Source organism: Aptenodytes patagonicus, chromosome 10 (assembly GCF_965638725.1).
Source record: "Aptenodytes patagonicus chromosome 10, bAptPat1.pri.cur, whole genome shotgun sequence".
Taxonomy (NCBI): domain Eukaryota; kingdom Metazoa; phylum Chordata; class Aves; order Sphenisciformes; family Spheniscidae; genus Aptenodytes; species Aptenodytes patagonicus.
In genome coordinates, this window is record NC_134958.1 from 1,676,617 (window position 1) to 1,684,660 (window position 8,044).

The window sequence follows — 8,044 nt, forward strand, 5'->3', positions numbered from 1 at the left end:
GTACACAGCCAGCCTTCACAGATGGCCGCGGAGTGGAGTTTTCAATACAAGAAACAGTTGAAACAACAAAAACCCTGCCGAGGCTGATTCAGCTCGTGAGCCTGCATCCCATTAAGCAAGTCATTTTTTCCAGTAGTTCGGTGCAGGAACCGCATGGTTGGGTACGGCTTCCCGGGCAGCGGCTGGCCACGCTGAATCGCCTCTCCCAGCCAGGCTGCCGGCAGCCAACTTACTCCAAACTGGACCAGAGTTGCTCCTTCTACACTAGGAAACAAGTCCGTGCGAAAACAAAGCCTTGTGACAAGGACTTCCAGCCAATTTTATACTGAAGCCACACTGGCAGTCCAGCATGTTTCATCCACTAGCAGCCCTCTCATGCAGAGAGAGGGCTAGCATGCAGAGCAACCCCCTAGCATGCAGAGCACGCTACCGCGTTTTGAGAGAGTGATTCTGGCCGATGGAGACCTGCCCGATGCAAAAAGGAGGGAGTTTCTTAACATCCCCAGCTGGCACCTCCCAAAATCTCGCAGGCACCTCTGGAAAACAACAGAGGTGGCTGTGACGCTTTGCGGGGTACAAGGGGCGGCACAGCTCCCGAGGAGTTGAAAGGAGGCAGACACCGGCTGCAGCTCTTGCACACAAACCATTACAATCCAGAGCCAGGGCAGACAGGTTAAAACCACCTTTCCCTCCTTTGCATCATGTCTCAGGCTTACTCACAGTCTCGCAGACAACTTCACACAAATCTTGTCCCTTTGAGACATCCTAACTCAGAGTACCAAAAAATTCTCAAAATTACAGCTGGTGGAACAGCTCTACAACTGTGTTTTTGCTGTTCATGAAGGGATGCAGTCTCCAGACAGGATGTGGTTTGTGCCATTCTGTGTGTCATCCACAGAAGATGCTAGACTGAAACAGTCTTCAGCTGGGAGATTTCAAGCAGGACTTTAAAAAAATTTTTTTTTTAAGGTGAGTAGATATCCCCAGGGACTCACAAAGATCCCATAGTAAATTAGGAATGAAATTCCCATCCAAAAGGATAGGTGATAGAAACTGAATGTAACTGCATCTTTAAGTGATTGGCTGCCTTTGAAAACATGTCCTTTAGTCACTTAGCTCAAGCCACAGTTGCTTTTAATTTAGCTTGGGAGGCTCTAACTCAAGGAACAGCTCAAAATTAGTACTGACACATACACCGCTCTCTGAAGTAAGACACACTGAATTGTGAGTTTTAGTAACAATAGGATAAATATTAACTGGCTAACCATTTTGCAATTGTTAAGCAAAGTCTAGAGATATGGGAGTTTGCTTAACAAAACAGTTCAGAGGAGTTTGCCGTAGCCCTGGACACACTTTCAAGTAAAAGTCATAACCAGGTTGTGCTGGAAACACATGAAGAAGACGATGCTAGAATTACCAAACTGTTTGAGGATTTGACCTCTGGAGCAGACTGATGAATGGTTTTGGATTGAAAATGAAGGCTCTTATCCACTGTGCAAACACCTACTTGTTGGAAACATGAGGAGTCATGTAACTGATTGTGCCAAATCCGATAGAGATCACGGAGCTGATCCAGAGACACAGACACATGCAGGATCCTTTCTGTGCTCTGACGCAGTTTCAAATGTCGACCATGAAGCTTTGGATGACCCTTGGGTGTTTCACCAACTACTAACCTTTAGAGAAGCCCAAAACGTCCCGCTCACTTTCATGGGGCTCAGCCTCTATACCTAGAGATTTCTGCTGCTTTTTTTCTATTTTCTTTTACATTTGACAGTTATCAAAAGAAGATACTTATTTAACAGTATGAAGCAATGAGCACCCACGTTATGGATGTTACAGGCATTTCTGTTGCAGGCAACTTCTGTACAGGCAGAGTTTTCCCGAAAGCACCATCAACAGCCCGGTGCTGCACTCACGTACCCACGTTCACTTGTCGTTGCCTTCCCTGGCAACTGTGCAGTATCCATGCCACGGCAAAAATCGGCCTTAGCCCCTCATTAAACACTGTGTTCGGCTGCATTTTGTTTTTGCCAGATTATGATGTTTTGAATTTGGATGAATGAGTATCACATTACAGGATAGGATCTGATCTCGATAATCTGAAGCCAAAGCAGCACTAATCTTGCACCGAATCCATGTCAACACACTTACTCATGTCTCCTGGGTTAGGGAATGCAGCACTTTCCCTTCAGCCTGAGGTTGGACCAAAAATACCAAAGAGACGCTGGCAGAAACTGTAATTATAAATGAAGACATCATGAAACCAGCCCTGCATAAAACCAAGATCGTGCTCCAGCCTTGAGCTGGCTGCTGCGTTAGAATTACTGAGTAAAACATGTACAAAATTTATCGGTATCACTGGGAGACATTACCTTTGTTTCATACCCCTACCACAAACCATTATAATGAAGGTAAAAGTGTTACAGTAAAATAAAACTTGGCAAGCCATACACACCCAGGATTTTTTACTTAAAGAAATTTAAAACTTGGTTTTACTAATTTCCTGGTACAGGATAAGATGTTTTTAGCCCACGTAAAAATGCACATTTTTCATTAGGTATGAACTACATGATATTAAAACACTGACACAAAAACTGAATCACCCCAGATATTTTTCTTCCTTTGGGCTAAGTATGTATTTTGGAGACAGTCCATTGGCTATCCGGTAAACAGTATACTTCACAAAATGACCCGTTTCCTCCCCGTGCGGCCAGACCATTTAAAGGAGATGTTCATTCGCTTCCTGTAAGGAACACTTGTGGAAGAATTTTCCACTGCGAAGCAGGTCAAGAGCCAGCAAAAAGCCCTGGAGCTCTGTGCAAAACCCGCGTGGCGGAGGAAGTCGGGGAAAGCCCGCACCGAAGCAGCGGAGATGGGAAAGCTGGAACGGCAGCGCCTGCCCAGCACCAGCCAGATGTGTTTTGCCTGATGGAAGGCAGTAAGAAAAGTGTAACAAAAAGGTGTTAAGAGAATTTTTTCCTAAAGCCCAAAGGCACCAGACTACATAATTGCAGAGTACCTCCTATAGCAGCAGACTTTGAGACCTGAATCCCAGAAATATGCAGTGTCCGGTGCCCAGTGCCGTTACGCCAGGCAAACTCTCGCGCCTGCTGCTCTCTCCTCCCAGCAGTCCTCCCAAGTCCTGTTCACTCTGGGGGGCCATTTGCACCCATTAGTTTCTGCAGGGTTATGTTCACACTAAAGAAAAAAAAAAAACCTCAAATCCTTCCAGCTTTCAGGTGTTACAATACTAACGAGCGAGGGCTTCCAGCACAAGAGCAAAGGGTATGGTCTTAACAGCACTCTTTAAGAAGAAGAGAACCACCACAGTGGGTCAGACTGGATCAGACCAACAGTCAATCTAGCCTAACCCTGTTTCTGACACTGGTCAATACAGGACACCAAGGAAAGAGCAGGAGAAGAGGATGAAATCAGGAGGAATTCAGTGGCAGCTTTCCTCATTCCCTTGGAGATGATGCAGAAGGCCAGGACTGGACCACAGATGAAGGTACACAAAAGAAGAGCGTCATCTGTGGAGCTAGTCAAATCCTCCATTCTCACCTTGCCTGTATCCAACGCTGCTCTTGTCACAGACAGCAAGGCACCTGCAGCTCACTTTCCTTGTCTCTTTGAGGCATAACTTGCCTCAAAACACCAGTGTATTTGGGAGGTACCCAACCTACTGAGAATGCACTTGTACAGATTGCAAAAGTGCAAAATGCCTGACGTACCAAATGCATCAGATTTAATACCTATAGCCTGTCTCTGCCAGAAAGGTACAAGAGGTCCAAAGCAGCCAGAAAACACTGAAACCCAGGTGAGCACTTGCATATCCTGGATTTCCAGACATCCGGGAATCCCCAAAAATGTGCAAAATGTCCAGCTTCCCTTCAGATAAAACTTGTACGTGGAAGAAAGGACACGTCTAGAGGGAAGCCTCCTGCTTAGAGCGGGGGTAGAATCTCATTATTAGACCTGACTGAAAAACGTCCAGCAGACGTTGAACAATATGACTTCATAGCTCTCTGCCCATTTGTGGGAATGTTTTGACAAAATGAGTGAAATGAGCCAAGACTTTAAGCCAATCTGAGGTACTGGGAAGAGTGACAAGTGGGTGCTATTGTGAGAAAGCTTAGCAGCACTGCAAAATCCAACAGTACTCCTAAATTGCAGATGGAATTGGACAATTACAGCTTTGTACTTTCAACCAAGGACACCACACCTTGTCTTAAGACTCTTCAGAATGCTTTCTTCTGTCCCCAAGAACGTTCTTTGTCTGCCATGGCAGCTGATTTTCCTCCATGAGCTGATCTCATGCAAGCTGTAGCCTCACTGGGGGTTGTGATGTGGTCAAACATAATGAAGAACAGCCACAGCAATCTCTCATTGTGATCTTACTGGCATTTGGGCAAAGATCTCCATGCCAGTTCAGCTAGTGGCTGATGGGGATGCTAAAAAGTAACACAGCTTCTAGAGTCACTGATGTGAGAAGGAGCCGGTAGGTACTTTTACAACATTTTGAGGAGATGAATGCTGCCTATTAAAGTCAAACTTTTCTGAAGAAACATAATGTAAATAAAGATAAACAGTCATATAATAAAAGACAAGAAAGCAGCGGTCTTAAAAGCTACTTGTATTCAGCTGTAGTCACTGTTTAACATCAAAGCTCTTTTGCAGCTTTGTTATCTCAAACCCAGAGAGGTAAACAATATGTTGTGCTATAGCTATAGGACAAACATGGGATATTATATTTTCATTTAAAGATATAATCTTGAATGCTTATGAGGTGTTACTTACTTACAAGGAGAAAAGCATGCACAGTAAAGAAAGCCATATGTTACAAATAATAAATAAAGGAAATATAGCAGAAGTGTTAGCAAAGACTCGCATCACTATGAGAAAAAGGACTTAAATCTTGAAGTCATTTCTGAAAGACTCTTAGAAGCATGCATACAGACAAATGCATCTGATCACTCAGGAATCCTATTCTTGGACTGCCTTTTCCAAGCATAATTTTTTCTATGTAAAGTGTCTTCTGAGTAGCATCCTTCTAGATTTCTTTAAAAAAAATCTTCAAGTAACCATTCAAAGCCTCTGAAAGATGTATACTTTTGGAGATAATCCAGCTTTTTTGATCATCACAGGAGCAGTTATAGTCAAAAGAAAATAAAAACAGAGCCTATCAATGTCTGATTTAGGTAAGAATTAATCAACCTCACATTCACTGTACAGGTGAGTTTTATCACTTCTTTTATTTAGACCATTGTTGCCTAGCTTATTCACTCATATTAGTCGTCTTCCAGAAGGCAATCTGGAATATTTTTACAAAAATGCAGTGTTTACACAGGGCTTCTTGATACAGTCTTTGAACCCACAGAATCCAGCTGGATCTCTGCTGTCTGCAACATTTGCCATACGTAGTTTTAGAGACTAACATCAATAAAAGTAACCTGCAGTTCTCAGCATCTTGCATGGCCCTAGCTGAGTTGAAGGGCTTTGTCAGCTGGCATAGCTTCAAAGCACTGTTAGAACAACTTTATACCAAAACAAGCTAATTACCACAGTCTGCATCCAAGATGGGCTGTCATATATTATGATATTGTCAAGGAAAAAACGGTGGCATAACTAAAGATCTAGTGATAGATCTAATCACTGTTGTATACACCCAGTGTGCTGGTTTTGGCTGGGGTAGAGTTAATTTTCTTCCCAGCAGCTGGTACGGGGCTGTGTTTTGGATTTGTGCTGAAGACAGTGTTGATAACCCAGGGATGTTTCCGTTATTGCTGAGCAGTGCTGACACAGAGTCAAGGCCTTTTCTGCCTCTCACCCCACCCCACCAGCGAGCAGGCTGGGGGGGCACGAGAAGCTGGGAGGGGACACGGCCGGGACAGCTGACCCCAACTGACCCAAGGGATATCCCACACCATATGACGTCATGCTCAGCACATAAAGCTGGGGGAAGAAGAAGGAGGAAGGGGGGACGTTTGGAGTGATGGCGTTTGTCTTCCCAAGTCACCGTTAGGCGTGATGGAGCCCTGCTTTCCTGGGGATGGCTGAACACCTGCCTGCCCATGGGAAGGAGCGAATGAATTCCTTGTTTTGCTTTGCTTGTGTGTGCGGCTTTTGCTTTACCTATTAAACTGTCTTTATCTCAACCCACGAGTTTTCTAACTTTTACCCTTCTGATTCTCTCCCCCATCCCACCGGGGGGGGTGAGCGAGCGGCTGGGTGGTGCTCTGTTGCTGGCTGGGGTTAAACCACAACACCCAGTTACGTAGCAGAACATTAAAACACTATGGTATTTCAAAGCCGAAAAAAGAGTTTAGAAAAAGAAAACCACTAAATATCTAACACTATGAAAATTCATTGTAAGGGATCAAAAGCAGCTTTAAATTTGACGCCACTTCACTGTCCTCCCACACACCCACCAAGCACGAGCAGCCCCTTCATGGCCAGCCATTGTCCCAGACCCCACCCACCAACATTTTTATATGCCCGTCTTGAAATAGCCTCCTCTTGCATCAGATGGAAAAGCTACACTACCAACCACACGGAAGTCACAGTCCTTCCTATTTTGGTCTACATACCTCCAGAAGAAGTGGCAGCGAGAGCTGGAGAGCCTTGTCTGACTGCAGCACTTGCCATTGACTGCCACATCTCTTGTCTTCCAGCCCGCTTACTCTTCACCAGGTAAGGCTCACGAAGCACACTGCAAGAGACACATTTCCCAAAAATACATAAGCTCCGCAGTAGAGGTAGTTACAAATATCTCATGTAGCACACTTCCAGATGAGGGCAGTGATAGGAAGTCATAGTTCAGATTATTTGTGAAAAATTATGAACTTCCAAATCAGAGCTTTCTATTTGTTCTTAAACTTCAACCCAGAACTACCTCTCTCTGGATGACATTTCTATTTGTTTTTCTTGTTAGTAACTGATGCATACTTATAAGTTGACTTTAGTATTCAGTAAGAACAACATGTTTATTCTTTTCACCAGGAAAAAAAAAAAAAAAAATCCATTCACAAAGACTCAGTTTAACCAATTTCATTGATAGCTGTGAAGCATTTCAGTAATTTTAAGACTGCGTCATACTGCTAGCCACATCCTGAAGCCAAAGCCAATGTTGCTTCCACAGAGGACGGGAGTGTAAGACAGAAGAGCCCTCTGCGATCATTCACCTTGATTTCCCCAGGCCACAGGACTTGCTTCGTAGTTTCAGTTTGAAGGTTCAAACTTGCATGCCCATTTATCTCTAACACTTAATTTTTAACCAGGCTTTATAGCAGATGCCCCCGCTCTGAGGATGGGTGGAATCAGAAGGTCCAGGCTGGCGTGGTAAGCTATCCTAACGGCTCTCCATGGATAGCTTTACATTTAAAACGACACAAAAATGACTGGATCTCTATCACCTGCTCTCTGAGCAAAAAGGATAGTGTCTGATCCTGACATTTGGATAGTTTTGTAATGGGCAAAGAGACCTTATGGTAGAGGTTCCACCCTCATGCTCGAGTATCTTACACCAAAGGGCACTGCCAGGGGACAGCTAATAGGATCCCTGGCCAAGTTCATAAGGCATTTTGTATTCTTTGCACGCAGAGATCAAGGGTCTCATGCTCTGCAACTCCCTTTGTCCTGTGGCCAAGGCTTTGCTGAGGGAACACAATGCCAGCTATAGCTATCGAGTGTAGTATTTGCCTCAAGAAAATTCCCTTTAGGGGAGTTATTTGCTGCAGCACATGGGAACCAGCACTGGGGGAAGACAAAATCTCTCCCAGTTATTCTGAATTCAGCCCTGACCATCCACAATCAAGAATCAAACTTGAGTTGGCAGTTTGGTTGATGATACACAGCTCTAGTCAAAGCACATCGGCTCTCTACAGGGCTATTAAAAATAAATCCCATACAAACAGAATTAGAAAAAAGCCACCACCATGTCTAACCAGCAAACAAATCAGGCAGGATTTGGGTTTCCTCACCAGGGCACAGATATCTATCTTTAGAAAATACCAACTTCTCAGCTGTTTGACCATCCAGGGTT

General features: G+C 44.3%; 1 protein-coding gene across 1 annotated transcript in view; it reads right to left on the minus strand.

Annotated features, from left to right (window-relative positions):
• The window catches only part of MAPK6 (mitogen-activated protein kinase 6), a 61,115-nt gene extending 54,425 nt beyond the window's left edge, over positions 1 to 6,690 (minus strand). The window contains exon 1 of the mRNA XM_076347762.1: positions 6,591 to 6,690. The gene's annotated coding sequence lies outside the window, so the exon portion shown is untranslated. The remainder of the gene's footprint in view (positions 1 to 6,590) is intronic.
• Between the last annotated feature and the right edge of the window lie 1,354 nt (positions 6,691 to 8,044).